Source organism: Lepisosteus oculatus, unplaced genomic scaffold (genome assembly GCF_040954835.1).
Source record: "Lepisosteus oculatus isolate fLepOcu1 unplaced genomic scaffold, fLepOcu1.hap2 HAP2_SCAFFOLD_87, whole genome shotgun sequence".
NCBI classification, from domain to species: domain Eukaryota; kingdom Metazoa; phylum Chordata; class Actinopteri; order Semionotiformes; family Lepisosteidae; genus Lepisosteus; species Lepisosteus oculatus.
In genome coordinates this window covers 331,196-343,281 of record NW_027168425.1, presented here as the reverse complement: position 1 = coordinate 343,281, position 12,086 = coordinate 331,196, and the positions used below count along the sequence as shown (strand labels likewise).

The 12,086-nt window shown below is 46.4% G+C and overlaps 6 non-coding genes across 6 annotated transcripts; 2 read left to right on the top strand and 4 right to left on the bottom strand.

Annotated features, from left to right (window-relative positions):
• Positions 1-1,726: 1,726 nt before the first annotated feature.
• trnat-agu (transfer RNA threonine (anticodon AGU)) lies at positions 1,727-1,800 on the top strand. Its single transcript has one exon. It is a non-coding gene; the product is annotated as a tRNA-Thr (tRNA).
• A 2,173-nt stretch (positions 1,801-3,973) lies between these two features.
• trnas-cga (transfer RNA serine (anticodon CGA)) lies at positions 3,974-4,055 on the bottom strand. Its single transcript has one exon. It is a non-coding gene; the product is annotated as a tRNA-Ser (tRNA).
• Positions 4,056-5,847: 1,792 nt separating this feature from the next.
• On the top strand, positions 5,848-5,921 carry trnat-agu (transfer RNA threonine (anticodon AGU)). Its single transcript has one exon. It is a non-coding gene; the product is annotated as a tRNA-Thr (tRNA).
• Positions 5,922-8,168: 2,247 nt separating this feature from the next.
• Positions 8,169-8,310, bottom strand: LOC138236142 (U4 spliceosomal RNA). The gene has a single exon (XR_011188536.1). It is a non-coding gene; the product is annotated as a U4 spliceosomal RNA (small nuclear RNA).
• A 1,308-nt stretch (positions 8,311-9,618) lies between these two features.
• LOC138236040 (U4 spliceosomal RNA) lies at positions 9,619-9,763 on the bottom strand. The gene has a single exon (XR_011188441.1). It is a non-coding gene; the product is annotated as a U4 spliceosomal RNA (small nuclear RNA).
• A 230-nt stretch (positions 9,764-9,993) lies between these two features.
• Positions 9,994-10,110, bottom strand: LOC138236073 (U5 spliceosomal RNA). Its single transcript, XR_011188473.1, has one exon. It is a non-coding gene; the product is annotated as a U5 spliceosomal RNA (small nuclear RNA).
• Between the last annotated feature and the right edge of the window lie 1,976 nt (positions 10,111-12,086).

Here is a 12,086-nt window from a genome sequence, read left to right as displayed (position 1 = left end):
AAAAAATAAATACCTTTGACAAAATACGTGCCGGCAGACAGACATGCCTCAGAGGGTTTAAGGCTGGCTTCACTTTCAAATGATAAAGTCTCCCCGTCCGGATGTCAAAATGCAACTTTGGCAGACAGAAAAAACATCAACAAACCACAAATGTGGACAAGGATTTTACAAGCTGCACCACACTGCACTTTCCAAAGCATTTACATTCCTGTTAGACGCAGGAATTGCCTTTGATTTGCGCGCTTACGAACGCCATGAAAAACGAAACAAAACTAAAGCCCTCAGCTCCTGCACTTGATTATAATGCCGTTACGTGTCGAAGCAGGAATTTATGTCATCCTACCACTGCAACACGGGGAATAGAGGGAAATGAGCACACGCTACGTACGTCTCAATCACTCCCTAGAGTCGTAAGGCGCATTGAAGGGTGCACCCCCATCATTAATCGTTGCGCCTCTGTGAAAGGAAAGCTCTTGAGCAGTCTTTGAAACAGCTCGGATTAAACACTTGATTGCTTCCATGTGCATCTGGAGCCCATTTCTAATTTTCACTTCACGCCGCCCAAAGCATTTCTAAAACATGAGATTCGCGTTTGGGAATGCGCCCTGCCCTACGAATAAAACAGGTCTACGGGTCAGAAACCTGCTCCACGGAAAACAGTTCTGTTGCGCTTTTGATCAAAGGGAGATTCGCTGTTCTTACTTTTTGATGACATAACACCCAAAGGGGCTTCTTTGGAGCTGGATTCCAACCAGCATCCTAAAGTTTCTTGGCGGTATCCTTTACAGTCCTCTGTTCGGTCGACAAGGGACAGAAGGGGGCAGCTTTCCTCACACACACAGTGCAATGTACTGTAGTGTTCCCGTTCATTGAATTCGCAGTTCTGCATCAGACCTCTAACTCGTTTCCTTAGCTTGGATTTAAGCCACGAAGCAGGCTTCTACTGTATAAGGAATCACAAACTATTTGAGAGGCCATCATCCCAGGGGGAACTGACAAAGTCTATCCCTAAACACCTAGCGCAATCTCTCGAGAGACTGTCAAAAATCGCTTTCTCCATTTCCGTTGCAAGTAAGTGAAAATGCGGTCTCAAACCAGAGCCACTTGGCAGCAGCGGCACGTAAATACTGTTACTGTCACTGCTCGATACTGACGTTAGCCTACTATACCATGTTCAGCCACCGCTAGGAAATGTACGGCTCTAGTACTGGAGCAAACAACAGGAGGGCCAAAGGCACACGGGCACACATGTCAGACATGGAGAGTGACGAGAATGGGACTCAAACCCATGCGTGCAGAGTACAGTGGATTAGCAGTCCATTGCCTTAACCACTCGGCCACCTCATCTAGGAAACTGGGCTGTCCAGACATGGGTTGCCGCGCTCCAGATGATCTTTTTCTTTTTTTTCCCTCGTACTCGAGGGTCATTTTCCTGTTCCACATGCGATTTCAACATTTTCCTTGGGAGATGTCAAGCCAGCAACCCACTACTGTGGTTCAGTGGCCATTGTGGAGTTCAGTGGCCCTGTTGTACACAGAATGCACATTGAGCTCCTTGGACATGAAAAGTTCCAGATAAAAGCCATTTGTCATCCTTTCTCTTGGTGTCGATGTTGCTATTGTATGTAAAGGTGGCAACTTGCTCAGCGAACAGGCGGAGCACACACCGAATGCAGATGTGTCTGAGTGGTGTGTCCAAGTGGCTGCAAAACGACAGCACTCCCAGGGCGCCGTGGCTTAGTTGGTTAAAGCGCCTGTCTAGTAAACAGGAAATCCTGGGTCCGAATCCCAGCGGTGCCTTTTTTGTTCTGTGTTCTTGAACAGAACTGGTCATTATGGACAACCGCCTACAGCTAGACTTAATTAAATGCAAGTATTCATTTCCTGTCTTTAACGCGACTTGTTTTTCTTAAAATGGATGCAACTTGCAAAACATGAAATACAAACCTTGCTAATCAGCGCAATCGGCTGGCAAAAAAAAAGAAGTCAGCAATGTTTTTTTTCTTTAACCTTAACCCTGCTAATGGAGAAGAGTTAAACGACTGAGTCTATGCAGCTTAAACGGTCCGCACGTCGGGTTCTTAGCTGAAAGGGTGGTAAATCCCGCTCACCCCAGTCCTTAATCTTTTAAAAGGATACAAAATTGAACCTAGTCGCCACATCACATACATCCTGTTCAATAATAAAAAGGTAACATCTATCCTCGCTCCAGAGTAAATCTCACGTTGAGGGCACCTTTTTTTTTCACTTTACCGTGAATCGAGCTCGGCTGCACAGAGGAGAGAGCAGAGCAATGAGGTCACGGGGACAGGGGAGTCACACGCTGGCGGTTTGAATACGCGGAAGATCACTGAGGGATCCACAGTATATGGACCCTCCGTGCGCCATCAGTCCGCACTCCGGACTCTGAATCCTGCCATCCGAGTTAAGATCTCGGCGGAACCTGAGGCGCAGTTCCTTCTTAAAACGTAATCTGGTGAGCATTTCTAGAATCGTACTTGTATAGATGCAGCCTTTAATGTGTTGCTAGGTTAAAATTGATGACTTCTTGTATTTCAGTAGGCAACTGCCCTCTTGATTTCAGATTTAATTTCTTTATTACATGGGCGCTTTTATGAAGACAGAGTCATGTTCAGGTACTTTGCTTGATGGAGGAAGCTCATTTCAGACTCTGTGATCTGCTCACCTGGAAAGGTCTGCTGTACTACTACAAGAGAGAAGTAGAGTCTGGAAGAAGGGACAATTTTATGATTCTTTGGAAGGTAGGTTTTTTTTTCTTTGAAATCGAAATGAATCAGAATATCAGTGCAAAAGACAAACTCTTGGTTTGGTTTAAAGAGATATGGTTTTAAAATAGACAAAATGTAGAAAACAGGTGTTTCTCACTTTTGGAAAAGAATGGACCGGGGGTAATAGTTTACTAGTTGCAGTGCTGAGCTCATCGGGTTGCAGTCCCGCAATGGATAACGCGTTTGACTATGGATCAGGAGATTGTAAGTTTGACTCCTGCCTGGCTCGGGTCGTTTTTAAACGCATCGGGCTACTCCCCTAAGTAGTCTGTGCTACTTACTGCATTGTAATCGTACTCAGTAAGAGATTTCCTTCATGTAAATGAACTGCACCTGACAGCTTTAGAAAATCACCTGGGCTCAGTCCGGTGCTGAGAGCTCAGCGTTGCTGTTGTTCTAATTAGCACGCACTGCATCGGCTATGAACCCGAACTTTTCAATTATTCCGATCATTAAGTCAACACGTAGTCCACATGAAAGGTAGAAACATTCTCTTGTCTGTCTCTTGTTTGTATAGAACTGAATGTCCCTGACAATGTACTGTTAGTTTTAATTGAAGAACGGCATTTGTCAAATATATCAGACAAGTTTACGTAACTGCTCATGCGACACTCAGTTGTAATTAGTCAAGAAATAAAGTCGAACAACAGCTGCGGGTTTGATTCTGAACGTATCAGATTGGAGCGCCTTTTACTTCAATTGACAAATGATAGAGATTCGAAGAGAGATCCTTCAGACCAGCAAGCAAACCCACGGCTATTTCGGTTTTCTATCTAGGCAACGTTGGTGTCTGCAATAGCATACATGAAAGCGTGATGCAATTTCTGTGGCTACATTTGTTGCACGTCATGCACAGTAAGAATGTTTCTAACACCAAATACAAAGTCAACAATTAGCGATCACGCCTTCTCCTCAGTTAACCCACTGAAACCCTTGCTGTTAACAGTTCTTTAATGCGTGCTTTACGAGCACCTACATATTGTGTCGGTTCTTTCAGTTTTATTCATTAGGTTTTCAAAGGCATAAGTAGAACACCAGAGGTGCAAACGCAAGATGTGTGGTTATCTGAAGAACTCATTTCCATGGCAGCAGGGCCAAGCGATTTAGCGTTTTTATAGTACCAGGAAAGGAGAAGCGGCACCACGCTTTTGCCGCGCAGGCACAAGGAGACGTGCGGCAGACGCCATAGTCTGCAGGATTCAAACCTACGCGGGGAGTCCCCAACGGATTTCGAGTCCATCGCCTTAACCACTCGGCCACGACTACAGCGAGTTCGCCATCGACGCATTCCTCCTTTAATCTAACACGGAGTGCGACGTGGCTGCGGAAACCTTTTCAAAGTCGCTCTCCGTTAAAAAAAAAAAAATACCTTTGACAAAATACGTGCCAGCAGACAGACACGCCTCAGAGGGTTTAAGGCTGGCTTCACGTTCAAATGATAAAGTCTCCCCGTCCGGATGTCAAAATGCAGCTTTGGCAGACAGAACAAACATCAACAAACCACAAATGTGGATAAGGATTTTACAAGCTGCACCACACTGCACTTTCCAAAGCATTTACATTCCTGTTAGACGCAGGAATTGCCTTTGATTTGCGTGCTTACAAACGCCATGGAAAACGAAACAAAACAAAAGCCCTCAGCTCCTGCACTTGATTATAACGCCGTTACGTGTCGAAGCAGAAATTTACGTCATCCTACCACTGCAACACGGGGAATAGAGGGAAATGAGCACACGCTACGAATCGTCTCAATCACTCCCTAGAGTCGTAAGGCGCATTGAAGGGTGCACCCCCATCATTAATCATTGCACCTCTGTGAAAGGAAAGCTCTTGAGCAGTCTTTGAAACAGCTCGGATGAAACACTTGATGGCTTCCATGTGCATCTGGAGCCCATTTCTTATTTTCACTTCACGCCGCCCAAAGCATTTCTAAAACAGGAGATTCGCATTTGGGAATGCGCCCTGCCCTACAAATAAAACAGGTCTACGGGTCTGAAACCTGCTCCACGGAAAACAGTTCTGTTGCGCTTTTGATCAAAGGGAGAGTCGCTGTTCTTACTTTTTGATGACATAACACCCAAAGGGGCTTCTTTGGAGCTGTATTCCAACCAGCATCCTAAAGTTTCTTGGCGGTATCCTTTACAGTCCTCTGTTCGGTCGACAAGGGACAGAAGGGGGCAGCTTTCCTCACACATACAGTCCAATGTACTGTACTGTTCCCGTTCATTGAATTCGCAGTTCTGCATCAGACCTCTAACTCGTTTCCTTAGCTTGGATTTAAGCCACGAAGCAGGCTTCTACTGTATAAACGTCTAGAGGAATCACAAACTATTTGAGAGGCCATCATCCCAGGGGGAACTGACAAAGTCTATCCCTAAACACCTAGTGCAGTCTCTCGAGAGACTGTCAAAAATCGCTTTCTCCGTTTGCGTTGCAAGTAAGTGAAAACGCGGTCTCAACCCAGAGCCACTTGGCAGCAGCGGCATGTAAATACTGTTACTGTGACTGCTCGATACCGACGTTAGCCTACTATAACATGTTCAGCCACCGCTAGAAAATGTACAGCTCTAGTACCGGAGCAAAGAACAGGAGGGCCAACACCAAACGGGCACACGTGTCAGACATGGAGAGCGACAAGGATGGGATTCGACCCCATGCCTTAACCACTCGGCCACCTCGTCAACAAAACTGGGCTGTCCTGACATGGGTTGGCGCACTCCAGTTGATCTTTTTCTTTTTTTTCCCTCATACTCGAGGGTCATTTTCCTGTTCCACATGCGATTTCAACATTTTCCTTGGGAGATGTCAAGCCAGCAAGCCACTGCTTTGGTTCAGTGGCCAGTGTGGAGTTCAGTGGCCCTGCTGTACACAGAAAGCACATTGAGCTCCTTGGACATGAAAAGTCCAATAAAAGCCATTTGTCATCCTTTCTCTTGGTGTCGATGTTGCTATTGTATGTAAAGGTGGCAACTTGCTCAGCGAGCAGGCGGAGCACACACCGAATGCAGATGTGTCTGAGTGGTGTGTCCAAGTGGCTGCAAAAGGACAGCACTTCCGGGGCGCCGTGGCTTAGTTGGTTAAAGCGCCTGTCTAGTAAACAGGAAATCCTGGGTCCGAATCCCAGCGGTGCCTTTTTTTGTTCTGTGTTCTCAAACAGAACTGGTCATTATGGACAACCGCATACGTCTAGACTTAATTAAATGCAAGTATTCATTTCCTGTCTTGAACGACTTGTTTTTCTTAAAATGGATGCAACTTGCAAAACATGAAATACAAACCTCGCTAATCAGCGCTCGCAGCTGGCAAAAAAAAAAGAAGTCAGCAATGTTTTTTTCTTTAACCTTAAGCCTGCTAATGGAGAAGAACCTAGTCGCCATATCACATACATCCGTTTCAACGATAAGAAGGTAACAACTATCCTCACTCCAGAGTAAATCTCACGTTGAGGGCATATTTTTTTCCACTTTACCATGAGTCGGGCTCAGCTGCACAGAGGCGAGAGCAGAGCAATGAGGTCACGGGGACAGGGGAGTCACACGCTGGCGGTTTGAACACGCGGAAGAACACTGAGGGATCCACAGTATGTGGACCCTCCGTGCGCCATCATTCCACACCAGACTCTGAATCCTGCCATCCGAGTTAAGATCTCGGCGGAACCTGAGGCGCAGTTCTTTCTTAAAACGTAATCTGGTGAGCATTTCTAGAATCGTACTTGTATAGATGCAGCCTTTAATGTGTTGCTAGGTTAAAATTTATGACTTCTTGAACTTCAGTAGGCAACTGCCCTCTTGATTTCGGATTTAATTTCTTTATTACAGGGGCGCTTTTATGATGAAAGAGTCATGTTCAGGTACTTTGCTTGATGGAGGAAGCTCATTTTGGACTCTGTGATCTGCTCACCTGGAAAGGTCTGCTGTACTACTACAAGAGAGAAGTAGAGTCTGGAGGAAGGGACAATTTTATGATGCTTTGGAAGGTAATGTTTCTTTTTTCTTTGAAATCGAAATGAATCAGAATATCAGTGCAAAAGACAAACTCTTGGTTTGGTTTAAAGAGATATGGTTTTAAAACAGACAAAATGTAGAAAACAGGTGTTTCTCACTTTTGGAAAAGAATGGACCGGGGGTAATATTTTACTAGTTGCAGTGCTAAGCTCACTGGGTTACAGTCCTGCAGTGTCACACCAGGGCCAGTGGCGCAATGGATAACGCGTCTGACTACGGATCAGGAGATTGCAGGTTCGACTCCTGCTGGCTCGGGTCGTTTTTAAACACATCAGCCTACTCCCTAAGTAGCCTGTGCTACTTACTGCATTGTAATCGTACCCAGTAAGAGATTTCCTTCATGTAAATGAACTGCACCTGACAGCTTTAGAAAAACACCTGGGCTCAGTACGGTGCTGAGAGCTCAAGTTGTGTATAATGTAATAATTTAAGTAGAATAGATTCTAATAATATAATGATCCAGTGTGTTGCACTACTTCACTGCTTCACTGCTCTATGTCGTCTGGAAATAAATCCTCAGACTGCTTACTGCCCTGGGCATGTACCAGTAAATTACAGGAACACATCTATATATCATTGCGTTGAAGCAGGAGACACAATCACTGCAAACACATCCTAAATACAGTGTTCCAGCACCTTTGACCTCATCCAGAACGTATCATTTCTTGAAAGGAATTGCTGTCCGAATGCACATCTGAATCCCAAACAGAATCTCTAGTAAAATACGATCATTTGTGAAACAGGTAAATGTCTCAGGGGCCCATTCCTCATTCTCAAGACACATGTATGCAGTACGTACACCATGCATTGAGCAATAGGTATTAAAGACACCACAGGTAAGGTTAGAAGACATTCTGACTATATTCTAAAATATTGGACTTATATTCTTATGATGGCAGACATGATACTGTGTTTAAAACCGGGGTTAATGGACATTATATGACTGTCAATGCTGTTTTGTTTTGGAGACTCTTGGCTGCCTATGTGGTACAGTGCAGCGTGAAGAAAACATTTTCCAAAACTGTGTCAGCTCAAAAGTTGTAAGAAAACCTCTCCAGCTGCTTTAACTCTCTTCATTTTTGTCATTTAATTGTCTGTCGGCACTATGTGGTAGCGTTGCATCACAACCCATCTCACCACGGAAAGGAACCTAACAGCTTTTGTAAGAGAGGAGAAAAGGACCTGGCCCGTACGGGGCTCGAACCCCAGCCTTGGCGTTATTAGTACCACGCCAAAAAAAAAAAAGCGTCGACATTACCTCTTTCAAAAGGCTTCACTTTCCTAGTCACATTCCATGGCTCATTGAACCCTGGCTGTTTCCTCCAGCGGTATAGTATTGCAGTTAGACAGCACGATGCCTGCAAGACTATGTCGCGCTCTGACGAGACTGTCAAAAATTGCTTTCGCCGATTGTATTGCAAACCGGCGGAAGCGGGGTATTGGGAAAAGTTTTCAACTAGCAATAATCGCGCCTCGGCTAAACCTCACGGGCTACGATACTGCCAATGCGCAAAGCTGACGGTTGCCAGGCAACCGCGGGGATCCTATGGAAATCGTTATCAATCGTCTCATGGCATGTCGTTGCTGTAACGCTTCATATTTGTCGTCTTCTTCTTCTAGCTTGAGGTTTTAAAGAATTTCATGACAGACAAGGGCTCCGTCGGGAACAAAGGGCGTTGTGAGAAAACCGTTGCTTATTTTCAGCAGCAGAAATACAACCCTTTAAATACAAGATGACAGAACAATGACGAAGGGCATGCCGGGAGGAACTCATGCACTACAGAGGAAAGGGGGCGGGCACGTACAGTTCACATTCAAGCCACAAGTACTCTTCTCGGATGTTGCACAAACAAATCCAAACGTCCTGAAAGCATTGCAGCATGTTTGTGTCCCACTTCCCGTGGCTGCAGGACGACTGACACGAAGGGACAAACACAATCTGTGGCGTTTAGCGTGACATAGTCTTGCAGGCATCGTGCTGTCTCACTGCAATACTATACCGCTGGAGGAAACAGCCCGGGTTCGATGAGTCTTGGAATGTGACTAGGAAAGTGAAGCCTTTTGAAAGAGGTAAAGCACTGCACAACGGAATTGAGGGAGAATCTTACAGGGGATTCTGAGCGGTGTCTGCATACACGCAGTCCGATACGGGTGCTGAAAGCTTGAGCTACTCTTAATGTCATGCTGCCTTTCCTCGGAGTAAATCTGTTACATTGAAAGAATGCTTCTCGCAGGTTCAAAAAGGGACCCTTGTTAATTGGAGAAATCAATGATTTCGAATGAATTCTGTATGCGTTAAAAGACAGCTATACACAGAAAACATGCAGGACACTGCTCATGATGTTTCCCGAGCCGAAACACAGTGCGTTTTTCAAAGCCATCTGACAAAGCCCGCCCACTGAAAACTGCAGCAGATCGTGTAAAGACGTTCAACTTTGTAACTACTGCACGCACAGGAAGCAGAATAAATTCCTCTTTTCAAACTGTCAAAGGTTTGCTTTGTGAACGCTGCAGGACATCGCACAATCTCTTTTGAACGGGGACAAACAATTTCTTATGGGGCGCAGTAAGTACAGACGTTTAAAGAGCTCCACTCATGCCGACGATGCAGCATGAAGAAGCGCAACCTAACGTTTGACAGACAAAAGCCGGGCGCCGCTACGAGCAATATGAAATCAAACTGACAGCACACGGCGTTTCGCGCTGACTCAAAAGTGATCTCGACAGACGCTGTTCTCTGCATAACGCTGAAAGAGCTAAAGAGCGTTTCTGTTGAGACGTAACAAGCTTGTTTCTTTCTACCATGATGTTACCATGACAAAATCTGTCTTTAAACACCTTGCTCAAAAATTGCTTTCGCCGATTGTATTGGAAACCGGCGGAAGCGGGGTATTGGGAAAAGTTTTCAACTAGCAATAATCGCGCCTCGGCTAAACCTCACAGGCTACGATACTGCCACTGCGCAAAGCTGACGGTAGCCAGGCAACCGCGGGGATCCTATGGAAATCGTTATCAATCGTCTCATGGCATGTCGTTGCTGTAACGCTTCATATTTGCGGCCGGACACTTCCCGCCCCCCAAAGAAAAGAGCGCCAATCAGACAGGCTGAGACCGAGGACTCGCAGAGCAGAAGGCCACAGTCGCCGTAATAAGAGCGATTGTGAGCGGTTTTGTTTTCTCTCTTTGACCAGCCCAGCTGCGCCCCACCCAAAGGCAGGGAAGCACAAAAATTGTATGGAACTCATTCATGCTCCTCTCCATGGAAATCTTTAGTAAAAGGCAAAAGATTTGTACGAGATGAAGAGAAACCAGAGTGCGTGGCTGGACAGCTGCAGGAGCCCAGGCCGCCTTCAAGTCCTCTGCCCTGCCGGTCGTGGTTGGCAATGCACCTGGCCTTACAAACGAGCCAGTGGGGCCCGTTCAGCTCCGGGCTCATCGCCTGCGGCTCTCTGCTTATCTGGCAGGGGAGATACCTTGATCAGCCTGTAGTTGGAGTAGTTGGATTGTTTTCTTGTTTTGTGGAAGCAGTGTTTGTTTTGCAGTTTGAGATGGCAACCTTTGGATCCCGCAAGAATGCTGTACGTTTTGAGCTTTTGGATGACCTCTTCATGGATCGTATGCAGTTCAGCAGAAAAGTGTTACAGAAGGAACTTGGCTTTGAACCTCGGCACTTGTATTTCATCTTCGCTCTCCCAGGTCAGAAAGCATTTGAGGTTGTTTTTGCTACCTATTCTCTGTTTGAACAATGTGTGGATGTGTTTGAGGCAAAAAGAGGGAAAGTTCCTGCCCTTGAGAAGATCAACTTGCAGCCTCTGACACAGAGAGAGAGGTTGTTATGTTCTCGGAAATGGCAAAGACGGAGGACATTCACACCTGGCTTAAGCAGTACTGCACCATCCACCATGGAACTGAGGTTAGAGATGTTGACGGTATAAAAACAGGAGCAAGGAAATTCGAGGTTCGCTTGCTACCGGACAATGTCAATGGAGGCTTAAGGCACCTGCCCTCTACAATCCAGCTGGGCGCCTGCAATGGCTATGTTTTTTATGTGGGACAACCAAAGGTGTGTCGGCGCTGTGGTGCTGTGGGACACCTGGCATCGTCCTGCACTGTGAAATGCTGCAAGACCTGTGGCAAACAGGGACATTAAGCCTCTGACTGTTCAATGCTGCCAAAGTGCAATTTATGTGGCTCGGAAGGACACGTTTTTAAGAACTGCCCTCACGCCTACGCCTATAAACTCAAAATGAGAAAGGATGAGGCAGTGCTTGTTTCAGCCAAACCGGCCTGAAAAAGCCAAAGCAAACAACAAGTCAAACAAAGAACCCTTGTTGGACAAAGAGTCTCAGCCTCCAGCCAGGATCAGTCCTGCTGTGGGTCCGGGGCCGGTGGAAGAGAAATCCACTACGCCCCCACAACCGCAGACTGCACCAGACAAGCACGAGGGTTTGAAAACCCCAGAGAACAGCGAGGACCCCTCCCCCACTCCTGCTCCTCAGAACGAGGGCCAGTGTGGGGCCCCCCGGTGGAGCGGGTCCAGCGAGGATACCCAGGATTCAGCGGAGCTGCTTTTCTCAGACTCTGCAAGTGCTACAGATGCCCTCCTCTCCTCCATCCAGTCCATCACGGAGGATCTGCAACAGCTGGTGGTTGAGGGGGAAGAGGAGACTGGTGCATCGGCTGCACCCCTTTCCCCTCGGTGCTCCCAGGAGCTGGACTTGAGGAAAAGGAAAAATGACTCTGTTTTCTCCCCGAGCGAGGAGGAAGGAGAGCATGGCGATGGGGACAGCTGGAACCCCTCCACCCCTCCTTCTACCCCCTTCCTTGAAATGGACTCCGTGAACGCTTTTACTGCTGCCACCCTGATGAAGGCTCATTCAGAGGATGGCTGGCAGGAAATTGGTAAGAAGAAAAAGAAAAAGAGAAGGTAACAGGTGAGACCGAAGAGAAATGTGTTTTGTAAAGACTGGTTCCACTTTCTTATGTAATATGGCTCTAAACATAATTTCTCTTAACACCAGAGGTATCAATGACAGAGTTAAATGCCAGTGTGTCTTTGATTACCTCCAGCAGAGAGAGGGAGATGTGTTGATGTTGCAGGAGTGTGCTTTAGCCTATCAAGAGAGGTATAAAAGCTTTGAAGATAGGTGGGATAAAGGGCCTTCTGTTTGGTCAGGGGACAATAACAACAGAGCCTCTGGCGTGGCCATTCTTTTCAAAGGATGGGCTTTCAAATTGAAAAGTATTCAGAGGGTCATAGATGGCAGGTTGCTGTGTGTGGATGTGGAATGGG